Source organism: Eleutherodactylus coqui, chromosome 6 (assembly GCF_035609145.1).
Source record: "Eleutherodactylus coqui strain aEleCoq1 chromosome 6, aEleCoq1.hap1, whole genome shotgun sequence".
Taxonomy (NCBI): domain Eukaryota; kingdom Metazoa; phylum Chordata; class Amphibia; order Anura; family Eleutherodactylidae; genus Eleutherodactylus; species Eleutherodactylus coqui.
The window spans coordinates 230,935,509-230,946,927 of NC_089842.1; the positions used below are offsets into that span (position 1 = coordinate 230,935,509).

The 11,419-nt window shown below is 40.5% G+C and overlaps 1 pseudogene; it reads right to left on the reverse strand.

Moving 5' to 3' along the window:
* Positions 1–1,354: 1,354 nt before the first annotated feature.
* Positions 1,355–5,222, reverse strand: LOC136571864 (uncharacterized; annotated as a pseudogene).
* Positions 5,223–11,419: the final 6,197 nt, after the last annotated feature.

Consider the following 11,419-nt stretch of genomic DNA (forward strand, 5'->3'; position numbering starts at 1 on the left):
TTCCGTACGTAAAATTTGGACGCTAATACTTTGGCGCTTAGAATTGAATAATCGAGTTGGGACTCATTAGCTTTTCCTACTTATGACAATCAATGCTCATGCCAAAATTTCATGTTTCTACGACATCGGGAAGTGAGAGAATTAGTAGCAATGATGGAAATCGAACGATCTACATGGGGGGGGGGCGTAACTGTTGACGACACTCGCACGCGCACCATTTATCATAGCATAAATGTACTATGCCTATAATCTTCCAAGGAGTGTACTCAACAACTTCCCAAAGTTTCATGGCGATCGGATGAATGGTGTAGTAGCGCATAAAGGACAAACAGACACACAGACACGCATACACACACGCATACATTCAATTTTATATATATAGACTAGCTTACCCGTCGCGCATTGCTGCGACATCAGAAGAAAGGGAAATCAAGGAAACTCGTTCTGATAACATTGAATTTACATTGTGTCATTTTTAGTTAAACTTACTCATTTTCATATGGAAAACATTTCAAAGTGTCATTTTAATTCTATGTATTTAATCGAGTGCTTGTGGATACACAATATTTTTTGTTTTTCCGTCTGGTGCATACACAAATAAATCCGAAGGTTTTCCGACGCGTGAGCTGGCCACATACAGTTGTCCATGTGAGAAGCACGGATTCTCCAAATCTATCCCACACACATTTGCAGCGATTGTCCTTGTGCTTTGCTGATGGTCATTGCAAAAGCGAGTCGCACCGGAAACTGTAAACGTTTGAATTCAAATGGCATGTCTGTTGGGATAATTGGAATACGTGGCAACAGAACATCTTTCCCCTTGAATTTCCCATTCAAAATAGTAGCTTCGATGACATTGTTCATCATCTTTTTCACCGAAAGTCTTGTACCGTTGCCAAGTCGTGGTGGGTTGATGTTTCGGAGAAGAATGATAGGCACGCCAATTTTCAATGTTAAAACGTGCGGTAGCATACCTGGAAAATCAAGTGAATTCAAGAATTCTGTTGGGTAATTGACCACTTCATCTTGATTCATCACAGTATCGATGGACTTATACGTTGTCGCTTCGCCTGGTATTCCGTTTTGAATGCTGAAATTGATGGCATTGACATCGTTGTTGGTAGCTGCTAATATAGCCCGTGCGCTGAGCCACTGATGATTTTTGTAATTCCGCGCGATATTTGGGAACACCTTTTGAATCAATTTGTCTTTGGTTGATGTCATCTTTTCAAAGTTTGTTGGCAATGTGATACATTGTGTAGATCTGTCGATTGGCATCTTCCCATTTCCAATATCCAGCAATTGTTTTGCGAAACGTTCAGCGGATGCATCATTTTGTAGTTGAACACGCATATTGGTTTTCAAAGTCAATTTCTTAACATGTCACCATAGAACTGATGATTTGAGACATGCATTAAGTTCATCAGCGGGTGTTGAATGGGATATAACTGGCAGAGTTTGTCGAAAATCACCAGACAATAAAATGAGTGCTCCACCGAAGGGCTGTGCATTTCCCCTCAAATCTTGCAGTGTACGATCAAGCGCTTCCAATGCTTTTTTGTGAGCCATTGTGCATTCGTCCCATATGATAAGTTCACAAGTTTGGAGAACTTTGCCCATTCCGGAATTTTTGGTGATATTGCATGTTGGCGTCTCAGTGGCAATTTCAGTGCTGAATGTGCTGTTCGACCACCATCCAAAAGTGTTGCCGCAATTCCAGATGATGCAATTGCCAGTGCAATTTTATTCTGTGATCGTATGGTTGCCAAAATGATTGAAATGAGAAAAGTTTTGCCAGTACCTCCGGGCGCATCTATGAAGTACAATCCTCTGCTTTGATTTGTAATTGCTGTTATGATTGTGTCATATACAATGTGTTGTTCTGGAACCAATTTTGGAAGATTCTTTTCAACAAATGTACCCAGATCATCGACATCGAAGTGTATTTCACGTTGCAAATCACGATCATAAGCGTCATTTGCAGCTCGATTCGGTGCACACATTCCCAACTGCACCAATCCTTTGTTAGCGATTGCCAAACATATATCCTCGATCGAAACTAACACCTCATTATACACGTTTGTTGTGAATTGCATGTCCGGATTCGTTGCTCGCAAACGATGTAGGATGTCTTCACTCATGTAATCTTTGTATTTTTCCCAAAGATCTTTCGGATTGGATGGGAAACACGTTGTCAATATTATCGCAAATAACGTGCGTATTTGCTGTGGTTGAGCAGTATTCGATGCATCATTGAGTGCTGTGTCCCAATGGGCATCGTTTTCAATAAGATTTAATTGTTGGCAAGCTTCTCGATAGGTCACACACACTTCACCATTTACTGTTCTCAGTTCTTGGAAGGATTTTGGGCCACGCATGTTAACTAACAGTAAGCGCAAATAAAAACATTCTTGATTGTTTGGATGAACTGTATGCAGGCGGCCTAACGTGTCGGACGAATATATATTCGGATGTCCTTCAACTGGTTTGCCCTGTTTACGACGTTGAAAGTTTTTTGCTGATGCATTCCATGTGTAGTATTTTGGCACTTCTGAGTAAAGTAGCGTTCCTGCGAACAAATCATGCGTGCACAATGAGAAGAAGGCAGTTAACGTTGTTTGCGGTGGCGAAGATGCTCTTGCATGTACATTTTCTGTTGTAAAATACACGCGCTGTCCATTTTCAAGATGTACTGCCAAATTAACAACTGTTGGATGACGTTCATGAATTGGAAATGAGAAAATACGCCAAACAGCTTCGTTGCTACTAATGTAGCGTCCCAATTGATATCGTTCGATTTCATCAATTGGTGCAGATGCATTTTCCACTCCAAAAACTGCCATATCACTTCTATTGACATATTTGCAAATGTATTTGATCAATTTCACTGAATTCCAATACTCGACATTGATGTGTGCTTTGAACATCTTTGAGAGTAATGGTGAATACGGCACAACCCAACGATTATCGACTTCAATGTCATTGTTGTGCACTTTTAATTTGCCACCATCTTCAGTTGATCGTCGACGATATTGTGGATATCCATTTCCAGTGATGGTTTCAGCATAAAAGTCTTTTGGATAGCGTTTCGTGCATTTTCCATTCTTCATGCATGGAGAATAGTTGTTGATTGCGCCACATGGACCATGAAGCATGTTTTTAGTAACGACTTCGAATAAGCCTGGATCAATGTTGAAATCTGGGATTTCTGCTGAGATGACTTCATCAATTTTGTCTGGTGTAAATTTGTCAATCAACCAAATCAAAATGTGTGCATGTGGAAATCCTCTTTTCTGCCATTCAATGGAATACATTCAACAGTGTGTCTCCCCAAAAACATAATGTTTGACAATGAAATCCATCATGGATTTCAATTTTTGCTTGAACACACGTGCAATGATGTCATGGCGATCCGAAGGCAATTGTCCAGGCAACAGAAGTTCTTTAATTTCATCCCACGTAGGATTGCACGTGAATGTTATGAAAAAATCTGGACGGCCATATGCGCGAACATAAGTCATTGCATCTTGTGCGTATTCATGCATGTGCCGTGGGCTTCCTGTGAATGTAGCCGGCAGGATGACCATTTTTCCCAGTTCATTGGGATTGCCATCAGTAGCAACTGCATCACGTAAATGAATATATTCTTCTGAATGCAGTTTGGTTTGATTCAATCGAATGAAGAGAAGTCGTTCGGTCTCGATTTTTGCATACATATCGACAATGTATTGATGGAACAAATGCCGACATTTCAAAATGTGATTGTCTGGGTTCTCACGAATCATCAATCGATATGAATAGTAATTCATGGCACTGACTTTCTTATTGGTCTCCTCATGTGTTTGTGGATTTCTCATTTTGATGTTGAAATGATATCCATCTTCTCCTTGCCAGAATAAATTTGGATATTGCAATGCATCGTATGAGCGATGAGTTTCGGAGACTCGGTGAAGATGACCATCTCTGCGATGAAGAACTATATCACGCGAGTTAAATTCTTCGCCAACTATGACGATCGCCACTTCATTAATTGTTGGTGCGTTGTATTGTCTTTCGTGTTGGCCAACCGGTGTTTTGTCAGCTCTAATGGCAACATAATCAGCTGGCATTCGCTCGAGGGCCGTCCTGAACAGTTGAACTAATTGGTTGTGTTGCTCAAATAAATTTTGTAATGCAGCAACAATTTCTCGATTAGTGCTGGTATTGACTCGACAACGTTGATCAACTTGTTCATCGGTGGTTCCCATGAAGTAAATTTGGAGAAATTTGTGATCTGAATGCAGCAGTGGTAGAAGTGATCCGGCGAGATGATAAATTTGGCCTTGGACTTTGAACCAAGTTGACATGTAATTGTCACGTATGATTTCTGTTGCACCAAACGATGTCATCTGGAAACATGAATTGTACTTGCATATGTTTGCCAAGAAATGTTTAGACTGGCTTGTGTCACCGGATAGCAATGTTGATAATGGTTCGGGTGGTAAATGCAATTCAGGCAATTTCACTTTTCCACCTGCGCAGCACATTCCTGGAGTTTCATTTTTGAATTTCAATGCATGGCAAAATTTGCATAAGTTGTCCATTTTTCCAATAACGACACTTAGATTATGACTGTAATAATAATCAGCATCGTAATGGAATGCAGCAAGATTCAAATCAGCGTGCAGTGTCTGTCTGGATCGAACATTGCGTTCTCGATTGGTTCCCGGTCTTGCTGTCCGTTGGTCAACTGTGTCATTCGAGCGGGCTTGAGCAGTGCGTGATCGATTGGCTTGCAATCTTGATTCTCGCTGCTTTCCTGTTTCATTTGAGCGGGCTTGAGCAGTGCGTAATCGATCGGTTTCCAATCTAGATTCTCGTTGCTCTCCTGTTTCCTTCGAGCGGGCTTGAACGGTGCGTAATCGATCGGTTTCCAATCTGGATTCTCGTTGCTCTCCTGTTTCATTCGAGCGGGCTTGAACAGTGCATAATTGATCGGTTTCCAATCTGGATTCTCGTTGCTCTCCTGTTTCCTTCGAGCGGGCTTGAACGGTGCGTAATCGATCGGTTTCCAATCTGGATTCTCGTTGCTCGTTCGTTTGAGAAGAACGGGCTTGAGCAGTTTGTATTCGAACAGCTTCTAATCTTGCTTCCCGTTGTTTGTCTGTTTCTGAAGCTCGTAATGCCTTTTTCTTTCGTGCTTGAGATGTAGATTGACCAATCGATTTTCGTTTGGGGGGCATAACTGTCGACAATGCTCGCAAATTTGTTGGAAAAAAAGAATAAATAAATGGAAAAATGCAGTATTTGAAAGATTATGAGAATTGAAATCGATTAAACAATGAAAAAAACGCATGTAAATGTATTGAGTGGGAGTGGCAATTGGACATTCACAATAAATACAAATTATTGCACATAGCAACCAATCACAGAGCAGCTTTCATTTTACCTCAGCAGTATAAGAAATAGCAACCAATCACAGTGCAGCTTTCATGTTACCTCAGCAGTACAAAAAAAATGCATCCAATCACAGCTCAGCTTTCATTATCCTCAGCCATATAAGAAATAACCAATTACAGCGCAGCTTTCATTTTACCTCAGCAGTATAAGTAGCAACCAATCACAGCGAAGTATAAGAAATAGCAACCAATCACACCACAGCTTTTATGTTACCTCAGCAGTATAAGAAATAGCAACCACAGTGCAGCTTTTATTTTACCTCAGTGGTATAAGAAATAACAACCAATCACAGCACAGCTTTTATGTTCCCTCAGCAGTATAAGGAATAGCAAACAATCACAGCGCAGCTTTCTTTTTACCTCAGCAGTATAAGAAATAGCAACCAATCACAGCGCAGCTTTCATATGACCTGAGCAGTATAAGAAATAGCAACCAATCATAGCGCAGCTTTTATGTTACCTCAGAAGTATAAGGAATAGCAAAAAATCACGGCGCAGATTTCATGTAACCTCAGCAGTATAAAAAAATAGCAACCAATCACAGCGCCGCTTTCATGTAACCTCAGCAGTATAAGAAATAACAACCAATCACAGCACAGCTTTTATGTTACCTCAGCAGTATAAGAAATAGCAACCAATCACAGCGCAGCTTTCATGTTACGTCAGCAGTAAAAGAAATAGCAACCAATGACAGCACAGCGTTCATTTTACCTCAGCAGTATAAGAAAGAGCAACCAATCACAGTGCAGCTTTTATTTTACCTCAGTGGTGTAAGAAATAGCAACCAATCACAGCACAGCTTTTATGTTACCTCAGCAGTATAAGAAAGAGCAACCAATCACAGCACAGCTTTTATGTTACCTTAGCAGTATAAGAAATAGCAACCAATCACAGCGCAGCTTTCATGTTACCTCAGCAGTATGAGAAATAGCAACCAATCACAGCACAGCGTTCATTTAACCTCAGTAGTATAAGAAATAGCAACCAATCACAGCGCAGCTTTCATGTTACCTCAGCAGTATAAGAAATAGCAACCAATCACTGCACAGCGTTCATTTAACCTCAGTAGTATAAGATATAGCAACCAATGACAGCACAGCTTTCATGTTACATTAGCAGTATAAGAAATAGCAAAAAATCACGGCGCAGCTTTCATGCTACCTCAGCAGTATAAGAGCAACCAATCACAGCGCAGCTTTTATGTTACCTCAGCAGTATAAGAGCAACGAATCACAGTGCAGCTTTTATTTTACCTCAGTGGTATAAGAAATAGCAACCAAATGACAGGGCAGCATTCATTTTACCTCAGCAGTATAAGAAATCACAATCAATCACAGCACAGCTTTAATGTTACCTCAGCAGTATAAGAAATAGAAACCAATCACAGCGCAGCTTTCATTTTACCTCAGCAGTATAATATATAACAACCAATCACAGTGCAGCTTTTATGTTACCTCAGCAGTATAAGAAATAGAAACCAATGACAGCGCAGCGTTCATTTTACCTCAGCAGTATACGAAATAGCAACCAATGACAGCACAGCTTTCATTTTACCTCAGCAGTATAAGAAATAGAAACCAATGACAGCACAGCGTTCATTTTACCTCAGCAGAATAAGGAATAGCAAAAAATCGTGGCGCAGCTTTCATGTTACCTCAGCCGTATAATAAAGAGCAACCAATCACAGTGCAGCTTTTATTTTACCTCAGCGGTATAAGAAATAGCAACCAATCACAGCGCAGCTTTCATGTTACCTCAGCAGTATAAATAAGAGCAACCAATCACAGCGCAGCTTTTATGTTACCTCAGCAGTATAAGAAATAGCAACCAATCAAAGTGCAGCTTTTATTTTACCTCAGCAGTATAAATAAGAGCAACCAATCACAGCGCAGCTTTTATTTTACCTCAGCGGTATAAGAAATAGCAACCAATCAAAGTGCAGCTTTTATTTTACCTCAGCAGTATAAATAAGAGCAACCAATCACAGCGTAGCTTTCATGTTACCTCAGAAGTATAAGAAATAGCAACCAATAACAGTGCAGCTTTTATGTTACCTCAGCAGTATAAGAAAGAGCAACCAATTACAGTGCAGCGTTTATTTTACCTCAGCAGTAAAGGAAATAGCAACCAATTTAAGCACAGCTTTCATGTTACCTTAGCAGTATAAGAAATAGCAAAAAATCATGGCGCAGCTTTCTTGTTACCTCAGCAGTATAAGAGCAACCAATCACAGCACAGCTTTCATGTTACCTCAGCAGTATAAGAAATAGCAGCCAATCACAGTGCAGCTTTTATGTAACCTCAGCAGCATAAGAAAGAGCAACCAATCACAGTGCAGCTTTTATTTTATCTCAGCAGTATAAGAAATAGCAACCAATCACAGCGCAGCTTTCATGTTACGTCAGCAGTAAAAGAAATAGCAACCAATGACAGCACAGCGTTCATTTTACCTCAGCAGTATAAGAAAGAGCAACCAATCACAGCACAGCTTTTATGTTACCTCAGCAGTATAAGAAAGAGCAACCAATCACAGTGCAGGTTTAATGTTACCTCAGCAGTAAAAGAAATAACAACCACTGACAGCGCAGCGTTCATTAAACCTCAGCAGTATAAGAAATAGCAACCAATCACAGAGCAGCTTTTATGTAACCTCAGCAGTATAAGAAAGAGCAACCAATCACAGTGCAGCTTTTTTGTTACCTCAGCAGTAAAAGAAATAGCAACCAATCACAGCACAGCTTTCATTTTACCTCAGCAGTATAAGAAATAGCAACCAATGACAGCGCAGCGTTCATTTTACCTCAGCAGTACAAGAAATAGCAACCAATGACAGCACAGTGTTCATTTTACCTCAGTGGTATAAGAAATAGCAACCAATCACAGAGCAGCTTTTATGTAACCTCAGCAGTATAAGAAATAGCAACCAATGACAGCGCAGCGTTCATTTTACCTCAGCAGTACAAGAAATAGCAACCAATGACAGCACAGTGTTCATTTTACCTCAGTGGTATAAGAAATAGCAACCAATCACAGTGCAGCTTTTATGTTACCTCAGCAGTAAAAGAAATAGCAACCAATGACAGCACAGCGTTCATTTCACCTCAGCAGTATAAGAAATAGCAACCAATCACAGTGCAGCTTTTATGTTACCTCAGCAGTAAAAGAAATAGCAACCAATGACAGCACAGCGTTCATTTCACCTCAGCAGTATAAGAAATAGCAACCAATCACAGTGCAGCTTTTATGTTACCTCAGCAGTAAAAGAAATAGCAACCAATAACAGCACAGCGTTCATTTTACCTCAGCAGTATAAGAAATAGCAACCAATCACAGAGCAGCTTTTATGTAACCTCAGCAGTATAAGAAAGAGCAACCAATCACAGTGCAGCTTTTTTTTTTTTTTTTTTCAAATATTTTTTATTAAACATTTTCTATACGTTTTACATACATGAAAGAATAATTTGTGGTATACAAAATGACAAGTCTATATGTAGAGCATTGCATGCATTAGACAATAACAGCAAAGAGAATCAGTTGGCAGGTTGCAATATTTTCAAAGTTACCATTTCTTGCTGCTAATATTAAATGTAAATAGGTTATTTCTTTGAGTCTGTATGTAAAGTAAAATTAAAACTATAACTAACGTTTTAACTTGAATTGCTGCCAAGGTTCCCATACGCGGGTAAATTTGGGTAGAGAGTTGTTATTTTTAGCGTAAATTTTCTCGAAGCAATGGTGGTCGGATACGGTATCCAATAATTCTTTCAGAGTTGGTGGGAAGGTCGTTTTCCATCTTCTTGCAATGAGGCTCTTGGCTGTTAGAAGAAAGTGGCATGTCCAGATTCTCACATCCGTTGGGAGTGAGTCACATTCTAAAAGGAGAAGGGCTAGTTGTGGTGTTTTGATAGGTCTAACTCCAGTGACCAATCGAATGGTGTCAAAAACTTCTCGCCAATAGTTTTGGATCAACGGGCAGCTCCAGAATATGTGGTATAGGGAGCCTTCTGCTCCGCAATTTCTCCAACACTCTTTGCTCATAGCTGGGAAACAGTTAGCTAACTTGACGGGGGTGAAATACCATCTTGACAACACTTTATAGTGTGTCTGAAGTAGACCGGCTGAAATCGTTGATTTGTTTGCTCTTTCGAAGGCTTTCAGCCAGTATGTGATTTCAAATTTTTTCTTGAGATCCCGCTCCCAATTTAGTAGATGAACTTTTTTGGTATTGTTCATGTTTCCTGCTATGATGTCGTAAAATATTCTTGTCATGGAATTTGATGAGTGCATTTATGAAACAGAGTCTCTAGATCATTTGGGAGAGAGTATGTTTCTGGATGTAAGCTGTTGATGAACGACAGGATTCTTAAGTAGGAAAAGGCTTCCTTATCTGGCAGGTTAAACTGGGATTGAATACTCGAGAAAAGTCGAGGTGTTTTCCCCTCTAGGAGATCAGATAAAAGAGTAATCCCACATCTGTTCCACTCTCTCAGATTTAGGTCGTGGATAAAATATATTAAAATTTCCAGAGGGAAGTTAGCCGGGGGAGCTCTGACAGACTGTTCAAATTTGTACGCTAAGAGATTCCAGCAATGAAGTGTAGTTAGCATCAAGGGTGAGAGGTTTGTTGAAGGAAGGAAGGGAGGCCCTTCTGAGTTGAGGATGCCCATAACCGAGGCTTTGATAAGTAGGCTCACAGAGTGGCCCGATTTCTATGCTTTTCCATGTGGCCCCATGATGGGATTTGCGAGCTTTTAAACCAGATGGCTGATTGACTTAGGATAATTGCGTTGTAATAAGCCTGGAGATTAGGCACGCCCAGACCTCCCTGTCTTCTATGTTGATATAAAATGGAAGCGGCCAATCTGGGTCTTTTGTAGCTCCAGATAAAGTTCAGCATCTGTCGCTGAAAGTTTGCTATGATATTTTGGGGAATTGGATAGGATAATGTACGAAATAGGTATAAGATTTTTGGCAAAATGAGCATTTTATACAAAGCCACTCTACCAAACCACGAGATCTCTCTTCTGCCCAGCTCCCCCAGCTCCTCTCCGAGTAAGGCAAAAAGTGGACTAACATTTTGTGGTATGATCTCCGACATAGTGTTGCAAAGTTTGATTCCTAGATAGGGGATTGTGGACTTCCACTGAAATGGGAATTCTTTTTGTATATTTTCTTTTAGTTTTTTATCTACATTAAAACCCATAATTTGAGACTTGCTTACATTAAGTTTATAGTAGGAAGTTTGGCTGAAGCTAGCAATACATTTGTTGACCTCTCTAAGAGAATTTAGGGGGTCAGTCAGAGTGATAAGTATGTCATCTGCAAAGAGGCCAATTTTGTACTGCCTCATGCCAACTGGTATCCCCCTAATTGTCAATGAGGTTCGAATCATTTCAGCCAGCGGTTCAATGATCATGGTAAATATCAGGGGGGAAAGGGGACAGCCTTGACGGGTACCGTTCGTGATCAAGAATTGCATGGAGAGAGCCCCATCCACAAGGACTCTTGCAGAGGGTTGTGTGTATAGGGCCTGTACCGCACGAAGAAAATTATCTCCCACCCCGAACTTGCGAAGGACGGCGAAAGCAAACCCCCAATGGACTCTATCGAACGCCTTCTCTGCGTCCAGGGAAAGGAGGAGAGAAGGCGTCCGACTCAAGTTTGATAGTCCCACTAGATTTTGAGTTCTTCTCGCGCCATCCACCGCATTTCTGCCTTTTGTGAAGCCCACCTGGTCGTCATTGATGACCTCGGGAAGGAGCTCCAATAGTCTGGTTGCTAAAATTTTGGAATAGATCTTGACATCAGAGTTTAGGAGAGATATGGGCCTATAATTTGATGGGGATGAGGTGGACTTCCCCGACTTGGGAATAGTAACAATTGTAGCTTGTAACATCTCCTCTGCCATCCTACCCTGTTTCATTGAGTCATTGAAAATGGCTGTTAGATATGGTGTTAGGGAGAGAGAGAACTTCTTGTAA